At 50.3% G+C, this 14,616-nt stretch overlaps 1 protein-coding gene across 11 annotated transcripts in view; it reads right to left on the bottom strand.

The window, feature by feature from the left end:
- ARHGEF9 (Cdc42 guanine nucleotide exchange factor 9) overlaps nucleotides 1-14,616 on the bottom strand; it is a 188,734-nt gene that overhangs the window by 65,079 nt on the left and 109,039 nt on the right. The window contains exon 1 of one of the 11 annotated variants that reach the window (XM_066333889.1): nucleotides 12,308-12,324. The exons of the other annotated variants lie outside the window; for them this stretch is intronic. The gene's annotated coding sequence lies outside the window, so the exon portion shown is untranslated. Of the gene's footprint in view, nucleotides 1-12,307; nucleotides 12,325-14,616 lie in introns of those variants that run through there. 11 annotated transcript variants of the gene reach the window in all.

The raw sequence follows: 14,616 nt of genomic DNA, 5'->3' as shown, positions 1-14,616 counted from the left end.
TCTCATTTCCCACCTTATTATGATTATTGCCCGTGTCACTCCTATTAATAACAGCAGCCATAAGGCAGGGCCGTGGATGGAGAGCTGAGCACAGCCCTGGCAGCAGCCAGGAGGAGGAGGGAAGTGGTAACAAGGCAGAGGGACCCCACTGAAGCACAGCCCGTGCAGGTTTGAGCTGTCTGGATGAAGCCTGTCACCCCAGTCCCTTCCCAAGCCCTCCTGTGATGGGGCACACGAATGCCACACGACACACATTTCATGTGGAGTAACTACAAAAAACCCATTTGCCATCCTCTCTTAACTCAGATAAACGATGAGATTGGGGCTGGAAGTCCAAGTTTGAACTGCTCCAGGGCAAGCAGCACCTTCAGCAAGCAGAGCCGGTGCTGAGCACTGGGGGCCAGCAGGGCTGTCAGCACGGATCCCTCACAAACAATAAACACTCTCCAAGGTCCAAACCCAAGATACTCTCAAAAATCCCAGTCTCCTGCCTCCGGAATGGACTCCTGACATTCCCAAGCCAAGGCCACAAAGACCTGGAGTTGTCCCAAAATCCCTCCCGAGCAGGGGGCTGGAGCTGGGCTTTGATTTCCACCCAGCCCAGTCTCAGTGGCTGAGCCTGCAGGGTGCTGGCTGGGTGGGGAGCAGTCAGGATTCCCAAAGTGTGTTCCCAGTTCCATAAAGCCCCAGCCCAGCAGGCACTGGGCCCTGTAACATCGAGGCATCGTGCACAGCCCGTGGCAGCACCCAGGGGAGGGGGGATCTGCTTCTCTCTCAGTCACCCAAGGGGCACAGTAAGGCAGATAAGCAAAGAGAATAACCCAGAATAGATATAAATATTACTAAATAGATATAAATATTACAGAACAGATATAAATTCAGCTCTGGGAATGTACAGAGGAGGACAAGATGCTGCAGGGGAATGCTGAGCCCTGGGCTGAGGGACACAGCGTGGACAAACAGCACTGACACCATCCTGAGCCTCCCTCTGCCCGGGCTGCAGCCGCTCCACAGCCTCCAAACCCCTCCAGGGATGGCCAAGACCTGACTGGAAAGGTCAGGAATGCCAAATCGAGGCTCCTTTTACCCCAAAAGCCTGTCCTTATTCAAACTGGAAAGCAAACAACTTCCCTGCCATGGAGCAGACTGTGGGAAAACTGAGTTCATTTGAGCGACCAAACGGTTTTTGCAAGGAGAGGAGATAAAATTGTCATGGCTCTGATGAGCAACCCACGTTTGAAAGGATACTTATGTTAAAATGTACATCACCTGTTCCTCTGGAAGTTTCCAAAGCAGAAAGGAATTAAGGAGAAAAATCGCACAAATGACTCCCAGCGGACTGAATTATTTAACACAACTCCTCACAAAGGGATCTGCTCATCCCAGACGTGGGATCTGTGTCCCTGCAGCTGCAGAAGTGCCACCAGCCAGCCCAAAGCTGGTGACACACAGCTAAACCACGCAGCTGTCCCCTGCAGGGGCAATGGCACAGGGACACACACACCAGGAGCACCCAGAGCAGCCTCATCCAGCAATTTCCAGGGAAAGGAAGGAAGTGAAAGGAGCAGAACTCATAAAACTCTATATGGATACTCTGTCCTCTAAAAGCTGACACAGTTGACCGGGTCTAAAAACCATGGAAGGAAATGAATTCAAATGCAGGGCTATTAATACAAAGCAGGAATATCACTCCTGGATGGCCAAGGACAGGGAGGCAGCAGCAAGTGCCCCTTTGTGATTGAGTCACTGTAATGTGCTCTAAAACCCCATTTAATAATGAAGCAGAGGCCTGGATTGTGTCATGTTGGACCACAATGTATTAAACACATCCCCAGGAATCCTCAATAATGCATAACTCCCATATATTGGTATTGTAGTAAGAGGCCAACATGATAATATTAAAAAAAAGGGTATTTTTAGTACTGAGAACTCAGAACTTGAAAAGTGGTGGCTGTTATTAGTGCAAATCAATGCCCAGGCTGGATTAAAGTCCAGATGAATGTATTACACTGATTAAATTCACCACCTGGGCTCCTTATTTGCTGTTCTCATCTCCTGGTTTCTCAGGGTCAGTCCCTGCAGCTCCCATCTAACGCAGTCCAGGAGGGGAACGACATCTACAAACAGCTTCACAGACCCTGAGCCCACAGAAAATTTAATTAAAGGAAGCACAAAGGGAGCAATGGCTGGAAAAGTGACCTGTGGCCCCAGGAAGCAGCCTGGGCTTTGGGTGACTGCAGGGACAGTGACAGCCTTTCCTCCCAAGCCAGGGGCAAGAAGAGCCCATCCAGCTGCTCTTGTGCACCTAGTAAAAAATCCCATTGATTCTGCTTCCAGCAGGAAAGGCAAAAACCAGGATGAGCACCTGGAATAAGAAATGGCCAGACAAAACTTTCTGCCAGCAAAATGATGATATTTGTGAGAATTATTCCAGCGAAACCACGTGTCTTCCTCATGATTTCCAGGATTCCAGCACCTGGACCAAAAAGCAGCTGTGGGCATCCTGAGGGAACACGGGGAGGAGCAGTCCCTGTCATCCAGCACCCCCGTGCTGGCAGCAGGGGCACAGCAAACCCAGGCAGGCTCAGCTCAGGTGCTCACAGCAGCCACATCTCACCTTCCATCCCCCAGCTCCTGAGAGGGCAAACGGGCACGACTTCAAAGAGATAAAGCCAGGAGATAAGAGCAAAGCAGCTTCTCCCCTTGAGAGGCTTGTTGAGCCAAAGCCTGGGGCATCCTCTGGTTCTCTGAGCCCTCGGAGCTCACCAGGCTCCTGGACTGGCCCAGGAACATCCTGCCCCAAGAACATCCTGCCCCAGGAACATCCTACCCCAGGAACATCTTGCCTCAAGAACATCTTACCCCAGGATCATCTTGCCTCAAGAACATCCTACCCCAGGAACATCTTGCCCCAGGAACATCCTGCCCCAAGAACATCCTGCCCCAGGAACATCTTGCCCCAGGAACATCCTGCCCCAAGAACATCCTACCCCAGGAACATCTTGCCCCAGGAACATCCTGCCCCAAGAACATCCTACCCCAGGAACATCTTGCCCCAGGAACATCCTGCCCCAAGAACAACCTGCCCCAGGAACATCTTGCCCCAGGAACATCTTGCCCCAGGAACATCCTGCCCCAGGAACATCTTGCCCCAGGAACATCCTGCCCCAGGAACATCTTGCCCCAGGAACATCTTGCCCCAGGCCCTGCCTCACTCACAGAGCTGGGGAGCACTCAACATTCCCAGGACTAACCCTGCCTTCCTGCGGGTTTTGGGAAGCAGCAGCAGCACCTGGGGCAATGGAGAGCAGAGGGGTGGCACTGCAGGGCTGTGTCACACCCCACCTTTATCCCTTGGTTCCAACAGTGACACTCCAGGTAGGATCCAGCTGACACCGTGTTCTCATTCCCAGAACTTTTTCCTCCTCCAAGCCGAAGGTTCAGTGCTGGCTGGAAAGGCAGTGTGGTCAGGAAGGTAATGACTGGATGCTCGTTAGAGGCACGGGATTGTCTCACAGATTGCCATGGGATCCTGTAAGCCTATTGCAGGGATTGGCCAGATCAGCACAGGGATATGCAGCCTTGCACCTCTAAGCTGCTTTGCTCAGCTCAGCCCAGGAATGAATGGAAGTCGCTGGCTGATGGCTTCTCAGATTTCATGGATAAGTGCCACAGCCAAAATGTGCCCTTCAACAGGACTGACTCAAGGCAGCAGCTGCTCCAACCTGCTCCATCAGCTGGGCCATGGCTCGGATGACACTTCCACAGGGTGGAAAGGTAAATCAGGTGTTTTTCCAAGCCATCACCACATTCTGACCCCCTGGGCTGCTCAGGGAGCCAGCAGCAGCCCAGGCACAGTGAGAACAGCCACGAGAACCCACATCTTCCTGCTGCCATCTCCAAACCCCCAGCTGCCTGCACGGCCCCACACCTGTGAGCTCAGAGCCCTGACAGAGGGCTCCACCAGGACACATCAGTGTCACCTCATCCACTGTGTGAGTGTCCCTTTCCCCTCCCTGCAGGTCACGGTGCACAGGACACCAACAAAGCTGTCCCTCCCCTGTGCCACTTCACCTCCTCACGAGGCCACATTTGCTGCCTGGTGCAGGGAAACGAGCACCTGGATGGTGCTGGAGAGAACAGCTCTGCACCAAGATAATGCTATTTGAAGTCTAGAGGGCAGAGCTGTCACAGATGAAGTATGTCTGTGTATTATCTGTTGGCAAACACGGGACATAATGGCAGCCACTCAACTTAATGGCTACGAGTTCCAGCTCCTCCAAACGAGCCCATCGCTGCTGCATGTAATCACAGAATGTATTTAAAAGTGTAATTTCCATCCGAAAGGACCGGAGCTGGAGCGATATGACTCATGCAGCTCCCTGTGCATCGGGAAGCATGTCAGGAAGCCTGGGAATTGGTGAGCTTGTTGCCATCTGTGTAGAAACTGGGCCGTGGACACGATTCCTCAACCCATTCCTCTGGCATCCACGGGAATGTGGAGACTGCTGAGCCCCCAGAGTCAGGCCCTTGCCTCTGCACCCAAGGGTGCAGAAACACTCTGCGAAGCTGCACGTGAAGCACAGGGATACCAATATTAAAGAGAAAGGCAATGGAATTAAAAGGCATCTCTCCCCATGCACCTATTCCAGCACTCCGGAGCTCCGCAGTTACAGCTGCAAACTCAGCTCCATTTCTGCCATAACAAAATCATCTCCACAGCATAATTAGTGTGCTCGTGTTAAAATGGGTACAAACGCAGGGAAAGAGGCATCCAAATCTGATTTGTTTTTTTTCAAGACAACATGATGTTTTCCCTGGCTAATAGATTCGATTCATTAAGGAATAACAAGAGCCAAGCACCACTTGCAGCAAACCTTGCTGCTTTTAGCAGTGAATTATCCATCCCCAGATTGGTTTGCACACCATTTTATTTTTTTACCTGCTATGACTTGACAACCTTTTTTAGTCTAACTTGCCTACACACGGCTTACAAAATATCTCTTCTGTAACTACTGTTTATTCTTAATTTCCTTAATGGCTCAGTTAAGTCCCTTGGCACTGCTCTGCTCCAGGACTGGATGACTTCCACATCCACACGCAATTTTCAAGATAGTTGGAGAGTTTGTGCGAGCAGGTATTTGCACTAGGATTTGCGACGCTCTCTCAGGGCAAACATCTGAGTTGTCTGAAGGGGTTTTGAATGAATGATTTTCCTGTGTTATCCACCTTCCTCTAGAAATAAGGCTCCATCTGTTCACGGAACAGTTCCCTTCTCTTACCGAGGCGGGATGAAGGTCACGCGAGGGAAAGAAAAATTTGCACATCCCCAACGCCCTCCAACAAAAACACAAGGCACGTACCTGGCCAAGGTCATTAAGCAGTCAGGGGAAGAAATACAGCTGTCAGGTTAAGGGGAGTGAGTAATCACCCAGTGCATCATTGCTGCGACAAGCACCCCAGGACACGGGCTGGAGTCACAACATGTCCTGTGCAATTAATCACTAATCGCGACGTGCTACGGAGAAGTCAAATGGCAACTCCAAAGGTGAACCAAAATGTTACTTTTAAAACACCTAAGCTTAAAAAAGATAAAATAAAATAAAATACCCCAAACCTGAAAAAACCTCAACTCTCCAATGTGAGGGGAAAGGCAAATGGAGTGTGTATAAAATCCCCAGCAGCCTCTGGGTGGAAAGCAGCTCCTCTGGGGCACGATTCACCCCAGAGGAACCGGCAGCAGCAGAGCCCATGTGAAGCTAATCCCTGGTTGTGCTGATATGGAAGATGTGTCCTCTCCCTGGCCTGTCCCAGTGCCTGATCCACAGAGCGCTGCACTGAGGTCCAGCAGGTTTCCATGAGAACAGCAGAGCTCTGCTCTTCCTCCCTGGCTCCCTGTGCACAGCTCCTGCCCGGGCTGAGCCCTCTCCTCCCTGCACGTTTGGGATAACCACCGGCACTAAATTGGTCACTCACAGCAGCCCTCCACCCAGGAGCACTCACAGTCCCAGAGTTAACAAATCATTAGGGCTGGAAAACATGGAAAACAACTTTGAGGTTATCAAATCCGACCTTTGACTGGATGCCGCCACGGCACGGAGTGCCAGGAAGGAGCAGGGTAAATACAAGTCCTGCTCTGGCTTTAGAAATGATCCAGCAGGCTCACGGACACCTGGGCTCCTACTCTGAAGAAAAGCAACCAGCTTCCCTCTCAGATCTTCAAAGCCTCTCGACTTTCCCACTAGTGGAAAGGTGCCTCCAGGAGGCACTGGATGGACAGTGATGGGCTGGAGTGACCATTCCTGGGCTGGAGCAGTGGGGATCTGATCCCTCCCCCAGGACTGCCCAAACTGAGGGAGGTTCTTGCTGTTCCCTCCTCAGACAGGACTGGGAGAGGCTGGGATCTCCCTGGAATCCTCCTGCACCCAGCTGAGCACAGCCAGCCTCGAGTGAGGCTCTGTCCTCGGCGAGGAGTGACACCAAACTCCACGGGAACACCTGGGAGCCCACCTTCACCCAACACCTCGGGTTCTTCCTTCAAGGAACACACCACCCTGGTGGCTGATGGACAATCCCAGTGCTCTTTTCCCTTTTTTTAGAGCAAAACTGGAGTAAAGCACGAATGGCAGTCCAGGAGGTTGGCACACACAGGTACAGAGAGATTTGAGAGCACACAGAGCTTGGGTCTGGATTGAAACGTGCCCAAATGGAGCTCTCAAGGCTGAGTCCAAGGAATTCCCATCCAAGGATCCACTCAGGCTCAGCCTCAGCTATTCCATACACTATTTGCCTGGCAAGCAGTCCACACTCAATTATAGCCAGTATATAATTATTATTCCTTTCAGACATAGGTTTGGCCAGCCCAGAACATGGGAAGGATGCCTTAAAGATTGGTACTTCTAGGATAGGAATATCCAGAAAAGAGACCAAATAATGAAGGTGAGAGATTTTGACCTAATGGGGAATTTGGTCTTCTCAGTGGGATTTTATTTTTTCCAGCTAAAAGCAGAAGCTGAGTGTGTGAGCTTCCCTCAGATGTTCCATGTGGTGGGCAGGTCACACTAACCACACTATGGATGGGACAAACATGGCAAAGGGATCCACCCAGGGAATTCACAGGAATTTTGCAATGTGGTACCACAAGAGAGTACATTAATTGATAGTGAAACATGTCCAGATCTCTGAATTAAAACTTCAGCTAGAGTTATTTTGACTAATAGCTGAAAAGCAGAGCATGTACCCTCACTGCTCTTCAGCCCACTTCATTCCTCTCTCTGTCACTGGAGCAACTTCCAAATATTCCCAAGGCTATGCCAAGTGCTGCCCCACTATCTAATGTACCATCATTAAAAACTGATTCTGCTCTTTGAAGGCATCCAAGATGTTCTCTTCAGCAAAGTGCTTGCTAAGTACCCTCCTGAAGACATCTGTAAGGAATTTTTACTACTGGCCTAGATATTTACTCCACCTGGAAGAATTAAGTGGCTCTAAGGAGCTTTTAGTTGAAGTAAATCCTCATTTAAACAAGCCCCAGGAAAATGGACAGGGACTTCCAACTGCCTCATTTGCTTTTGTTTTATGACCCACTCAGAAGAACAGAAACGGGGAAGATGGAATGTGATCTGCGTCTCCCAGGTTTCTGTTGCTATTCCGTGCTCACTCCTCGATGCTCTTCTCTCCTCCAGCACTGCCATGGAAACGAGAAATTATCCCACTCTCACAAACTTGCACCATCATTTTTATGGTCAGTGCTGCACAAGAAAGGAGCTGCCTTCCTGGGAGTGCCCAGCTGGGGCAGCCAGAACGTGTCTCCAAAAGGAAGAGCTGTGGAAAAGAGCTGGGATTGGAGAAACATGGGGATGAGCAACTGGGCAAGTGCCTCCATGGTCAGCCATGGTGGGGAAAAACCCTTCTTCCTATTTCACCTGCAGTAGCTGGAGTCAGGGAGAACCTGGATATCTGAAAAGCATGAAAAAGAGATTTTTTTTCCTTGGGTTTATGTTTCCCAGAGCTGACACAGGTGGAAGAGGCTGTCCCAAGTTCTGCTCTTGCCCCACAGGACACGGCACTGTTTCCACACTAACGTGATGGAAAAAAGGATCATTCCCCCTCCAGTTCAGCTGCAGTCTTTGATAACCTGGATCACAGCCTGAATCTGCTGTCACACAGGTTTAGGATCCTGTGATGCAGCACAAAGCAATAAAAAACAAGTGCAAAAAACCAAGGCAAACATTTTTTGTGGTCTTCATTCAATACCTTCCCATCCCCACCGCAGTGTGGAAGAGCCTGACATGGTCTGCTGATACCAAACAGGCAAACCTCAGGAACGCATCTGAGAACTGAGGAACAGCCGATAAACAGCAGTTAAATTCATTCCAACCCCACATTCAACGGGAGAGATGCTCCCAGGGCAGGGAATCACAGGAGCAGTGGTGGCAGGGAGGCAGAGAGGAGTCGGGAATGCACTGAAATGAGAGCAAGATCCATGGGAGGCTGCAACATTCCCTCCTCCATGGCTTGTTCTGCACCAAGCAACTCATTCCAGACAGATATCGACAGCGTGGGAGGCATTCAGAGAAAAAGCAACAAATTTTATCAGAGGTTCTGGAAGGATTAATACCCAGGAAAAGATTAAACCCGTTAAAAGCTCAGCTAAACTCCCATTTCGGAGCCTGCTAACACAGCTTCAATAGTTCCAGAGAGGTATTAGTTATGTAAAATGGGGAGAGCTGGGAGTCTGAAATGGAGACGGGCTCCATTTTAACCATCTGAAAGGAAAACACCAACAATGGATTTCAAAGAGAGGATCAACAAGGTGAGAAACAAAAATAAAATAAATTCAGGAATTTTTTCCAAGACAGCCCAAGAAGGCTGGAGGGAGCAGAGCCAGGGGAGAGCCCCTCCCTGCACCAGGAACCAGAACTCTCCAAACCATGAGAGTCTGGATCCACCTGCCCCCAGCAGCTCCAGCCTCCTTGATGGAAGAACACAGCAAAAATTGCCAAAAACCTGAGGCAATTCCTTCAAACTCTCCATGCTTTTGTGCCAACAGCCTGTGGCTGTTTGGGTGCTCAGCCTCACCTTTCCCACCCTCCTGGGAATCCACTTGTCCCAAAAGGTATTTAAGTACTTGGACATATCCTCTTTCTCTCCATAAAAAGACAAAAAAAGTCCCATCTCTGTTATTTATTACACACCTTGGAAATGCAGCTCCTCAAACAATTTTTAACAAGTCAAATCACCAGCCAGCAAATCCAGAGGACATTTGTCAATGCTTCAGAGCACTTTAGCGCCCAAAATAGCCTTAATTAAGAAAGAAAAAATATAAAAATACTACAGAATATTGCAATAAAGGTGTCTGCACTATCACTAGTGCAGCTTAGAGCACTGGACAATGTCCCTGGGGTCACCCAGAGGAAGAACTGGGAATATTTTTTTGCACTTGGAGCTGGAGGAATCAAAATCCAGATTAGGTGCTGCCATCAGGCTTTGGCACAGGTGTATTCAGGGAGCAGCAGCTATCCAGGGGAAAGGAAGATTTTCCTGGATGCAGCATTCCTGTCTCCCAGGGGCAACCATGGAAAAAGAGAACAAATGCACCTACTTTTCTGTGAGCTCTGGAAACTGGGGACATGTTTTCCAGGAGCTCCTGTGTCCATCCCAAGCTGCTGTCCCAGGTGTGCAGGGACCTGTCACTTGGCACAGGTACCTAAGGACAGACTTCCCAGGGGAGCACAGGTCTGTCACAAGGAAAGGCACAACCCTGCAGTGCCCAGAGATCAGGAGAGGCTGAAATCTCATGGGAGAACCTCCTTGAGTCCTTCTCCTGTTTGTCCTGCTGCAAACACGGGGAAAGGCAGATTCCTTGGGATGGCAGCACTGTCCCCTCTCAGTCCCCTCTCCAGCCAGGGACATGCACCAGGACAGCCAAATCCATAACCAATCAGCCAAAACCAGAGCTGTTCCTGCTGATGACACCCCGAATTCTCCTGCAGCAGCCCCAGTGTAACAACCACTCCATCCTGGAGCCACAGCCCCAGGGAAAACCTTCAGTTCCCTGCCTGCAAAAGTCTGAACCCCCCCAGTGCCGACAGCTGAGACTCCAGGACATCTCGGTGCTGAAGGCAGCAGAGAGTTTGGAAATCTCATTAACGAGCCCTAAAATACAGTCATTATTTCCTAAGGCTCCTTTTGGCTGCAGGTAATTGCTGCAGGCGCAACAAGACTGAGGCAGGCAGCAGTGGGATCACAAGTCCCCACGAAAGTTTGTTAGGTTGTGGCCATCGTCACCCAGGAGCTGGTGAGCCACAGCTCCAGCTAATTAAAACTGCAGGAGGGGAGCATTGAGCGAGTCTGAAGACAATTATCCAAGGAAGAATTTCACCAGGACACTGTGACTGAACCCAGTGCTTTGTGCTGAAGGAGTTTAATTGTCACCACGGATGGGAACGCGCTCCGTGACTCACGCCCAGCACACAGGGGCTGCTTTTCCCACTCCTGATTTACTTCCAAAGCCACCACTCCACCACCAGGACCACGCTGGGAGAAGCAATTTCCTCTGCACGTCAGAATCCCAGGATGGATCCATGGTTTCCATCTGGGCCCACCTCTAGGAGCTACAGCTACCAGGGGAACTGGAGCGGGAGGCAGCAGAGGGGGCTGGAATTTGGGAGGAGTCCTCAGGAGCTGGAGGTTTTCTCCTGACATAAAATAATGTAGTCCTTAAATGTACATTTTCCGATTCTTTCAAGCGTTTGACTTCTAAAATTGACTTGGGCTTTATTTAATCTCTTAAACACCAAAAAATAAAACAAAAAAAACCCCAAGTTAGAATGTTGTAACAAGAGAAAAAAAAAAGAACAAAAAAGTGTAACTGCTTGAGTTATGCTCTTAGACATTTGTCAGGATAATTTCATTCCTTCGGGAACACAACTCCTTTCCAAATGGTGAGCAAGGTTTCAGTTTGAGAGCTGCAAGGCCACAGTAACCCAGGTTTGTGAGCTCCCATCCTCACACACACACACCTTTGGAGTGGCCGTGCCCAACTCTTCCTCCCGTATCAACCCTGTCAAATTAATCCATCAGTAAGGACAGATTTATTTTATTTATTTTTTTTTTTCCTGGCTACTGTGCGTTAATTAGCGCAAGGGTTGCCATGGGAACCCAGCAACACTCGTTAGCACCACAGAACTCACCATGTTGGAAAGGAACGTGGGCAAGAGCCCCGCACCAGGCACAACGATGGGTGCCAGAGCTGGGGACGTGCTGCAGCCAGATCCGTCCTCTGAGGGAGGCTTTGACATCTCTCCGCTCAGTGTAAGAGGGAAAAACTCCTAAAAACCTGGGTATTGCAAGGATCTGGGCTGATGGGACAAGGGGGAATGGATGTAAGCTAAAAGAAAGTAGATTTAAAGGGAGTAATGAGAAGAAATTCTCCACAGGGTGCCCAGAGAAGCTGTGGGTGCCCCTGGATCCCTGGCAGTGCCCAAGGCCAGGTTGGACATCGGGGTTTGGAGCAGTGGGACAGTGGGAGGTGTCCCTGGGACAGTGGGAGGTGTCCCTGCCCATGGCAGGGGTGACACTGGATGGGCTTTAAGGTCCTTCCAACCCAAACCCTTCTGGGATTCTGTGGCATCAGTTACTGTGACGATGAGTCTGAGCACAGGCTCCATCTCCCTGTATTTAACAAACACAATTCAGGACCTCGGCAGGAATCAAAGTGAAGCAAAACAGGTTAAGCTGAGAGTGAATGAAAGAAGATGAGGCATGAGCCCAGCCCCAGGCACTCACTGCAAATAATTATCAGTAATTATCAATAAACCCTGTCCAGCTTAAAGCCTGTGGCACAAACTGCTGTCAGCAGCAGGGTGAGCCCATGGCAGTGACCAGGCTGCTCTGGAGGGGCCCCAAACACCCCCTGACTGCAGGGATCTCCACTCCCAAGCCTCTGTCCTTCTGGATTTGCAGCCCTGGGACACCCCAAGGGAGGTTTCTCCATCATCACATTCCTGCCTGGTGAGCAGATACTCCTCCTAAGAGGCTGGATTTTGCTGGGATCATCCCACAGCTGCTGGTTCTTTCTCCTGGAGCAGTTCAGCTCTGTCCTCAGAGCATTCCCAGAGCAGCTCCTGCTCCCTGTGCTCACCTTCACAGACACATCCTTCATTCCTCCATCCCTGCCCCTGCTCCAGCTCAAACCCTGCTGTGGAATGCTGCCCCAGCCTGAGCGAGGCTGCACCACTGCCTGCTACAGGGAAATTCTCATCTCTCCTGGAAATTCATTTTCTAACCCATCCTTGGATCATACCTTGCTTTTTCCTGGCCACGTCACACTGTCAGCTCCCCTTTGGCCCCCTGATGGAGGCCAGGGCACAGGCTGGAAGCTGCAGCAGGCACTGCTCTCCCTGGGAGCCTCACACTGCTCCCTGTGCTGCCAGCGACCTCAGACCTGCTGCCTGCTTGTCTGGAACCCTGAGAATATTCCACATCCTCCTCTCTGCAGGAAAATTCAAGGCTTCAACCACCTCTCTAAATAGTCCACCTTCACTATCTGGGTAAAATTAGACCCAGATCTCAGCACGGTAAGAAGGAAGGTATTTGAGAAGCAGAACAAGATCCCAGCCTCCTCCAGCCAACAAAACCTGAAATAAAGCAGGGATGTGCCTGCTCTTTGCTGAGCCAGCTCCTGAGGAATGCGAGGCCACGTGCTCACCAGGAGGTCACGGCAGATTCTCCTCCTCCAGAAAGAATTTTGGCTTTTCCATCACATGAACTAGCAGAGAGCCCAGGCAGAGCCCAGGTGCCGAGGGCACCCACCTGCCCCCTGCACCTACAAATAATGCACTAAGGAGGAGCCAGACATGACATTTTTAACCCTTTTCCCTTTCTCTCTCTGCAGAAGGCTGCACGTGGCTTGTGCCAAATCCTAAAGAAGGAGCAGAGAACCAGCCCTGAGCGTGTCCCAGCAGAAGGTGTGGTGGCTTCCCACACAATCCCACCACCAAACACCTCCTCCTACTCCAGGACTGCATCCCACTGGGCAGATCCTCCTCTCTCACAGCTCAGCACATCTGTGTAACCACAGCCAACCCACACACCTCTGGGTTGCCACTGAAACAAAGGAACGTTCAGGTTCACCAGAGCGAGTGATGTGGGCAAGCTCAGCTTCTCCAGGAGTACCCACATTAAGAAATTTAATTTCACCAAGCCAATAAAGAAAACAAGCAGAAAAAGATCCCCACTGCCAAGTTTCTCCAGCCCTTCACATCATTTTTTTGCAATCCACCCGCAGGAGGTTTTTTTTTCATCTTGAATAAATAGTCGTTTTTGCACCTAAGGGAAGATGAAAACATTTTCTATACTTTCAAACCTTTTCTGGCATCTCCATCAAGCTCAAATCCCTCCTCAAAATACCCTCCAAACTCTGGGGAAAAACATTTGGGCCTTGTGCTAAAAGCTCCAGAAACTTTCCTTCACAGGCTGATGTTTCTGCAGTGACTCGCTTTCCTCTTACATAATTCAAGGGCCCAAAAAAGACATTAACAGCGAGGAACAGAAATGCTAAACCAAGGCTGGTCTCCAAAGCCCAACTGAACGGGAAACCTGAAACAAGAGAGACTCAGCTTCTGGAAAAACAACTTTTTGACAGCTCAGAGCATCTCCTGTGCCCCTGTGCCCGCTGCTCTACCTCAGGTCAGAGGGACTCAGAGCTTTCATGTCACACAGTCCGAGTGGAGAGAGCCCTCCTCAAACCAAGGGCACTAATTATATTAATAAAGGCTTAAGGTCAGTACATCCCCATCAAGCTCAAATTGCTGTTTCTTGAATTAACAGTTCTCCGTCCAGTTTCAAGCAGATGGGAATCCAGAAAGCACCACTGGAGCTGGGAAATCAATGGCAATTTGATAAATCCAGTAGAATTAATTTCTGAGTTTTAGGAGAGTGAATGAGGTTCAGGATTGAGTCTTCTCGTGCCAGGGTAGGATTGGGTTACCTACTGCTGCAGGATTCCTGCTGAAGGGAAGAACAACAGGGGAGATCAAGGATTAAGGGGAATGCAGAAAGTAGACAGGTCATCCAACAAGATATGACTATACTTGGATAATTCCCAGGCATTTCGTGAGTATCCAAGCCAAAAAAAACACCCAGGAAAAAATCCTGAACATGCACACAGCCCTAGGGGCCAGAGCCATGCACTACCAACCCTGTCCATGCAGAGAGGTGCAGGTACAGCCCACAGACAGGAATGCCATCATCTGATTGCAGCTGCTTCAGGCCAAAATTCCTTATACAGAGTGGACTTTCTACGCCTTTACTACAGGGAGAAGCCCAAACCTTCTGTAAACTGCTCAGTGGGTGTGGGGTGTGGTTGTGCCAAGGCTGGGTTAACCCAGGGGCCAAGGACAGCCTGCTCTGGACACACTCCCCTGTCACCCTGGGAGCCAGGGCTGTGTCTCGTCCTCAGAGCTCTTCTCCCAGCTGGAAGCGCCGTGACTGAGGCCAGGAGCTGCCTGAAGGGCGGGCTGGGGACAGGCAGGCCAAGGTTAAAGCAGAGGAACACGATGTGAGGAGCTGGAGGGGCCGTCACTGCGCCTCACCAGCGTTCAGATCAAGGGA

Source organism: Sylvia atricapilla, chromosome 21 (assembly GCF_009819655.1).
Source record: "Sylvia atricapilla isolate bSylAtr1 chromosome 21, bSylAtr1.pri, whole genome shotgun sequence".
NCBI classification, from domain to species: domain Eukaryota; kingdom Metazoa; phylum Chordata; class Aves; order Passeriformes; family Sylviidae; genus Sylvia; species Sylvia atricapilla.
This window is presented reverse-complemented; position numbering and strand designations above follow the sequence as displayed.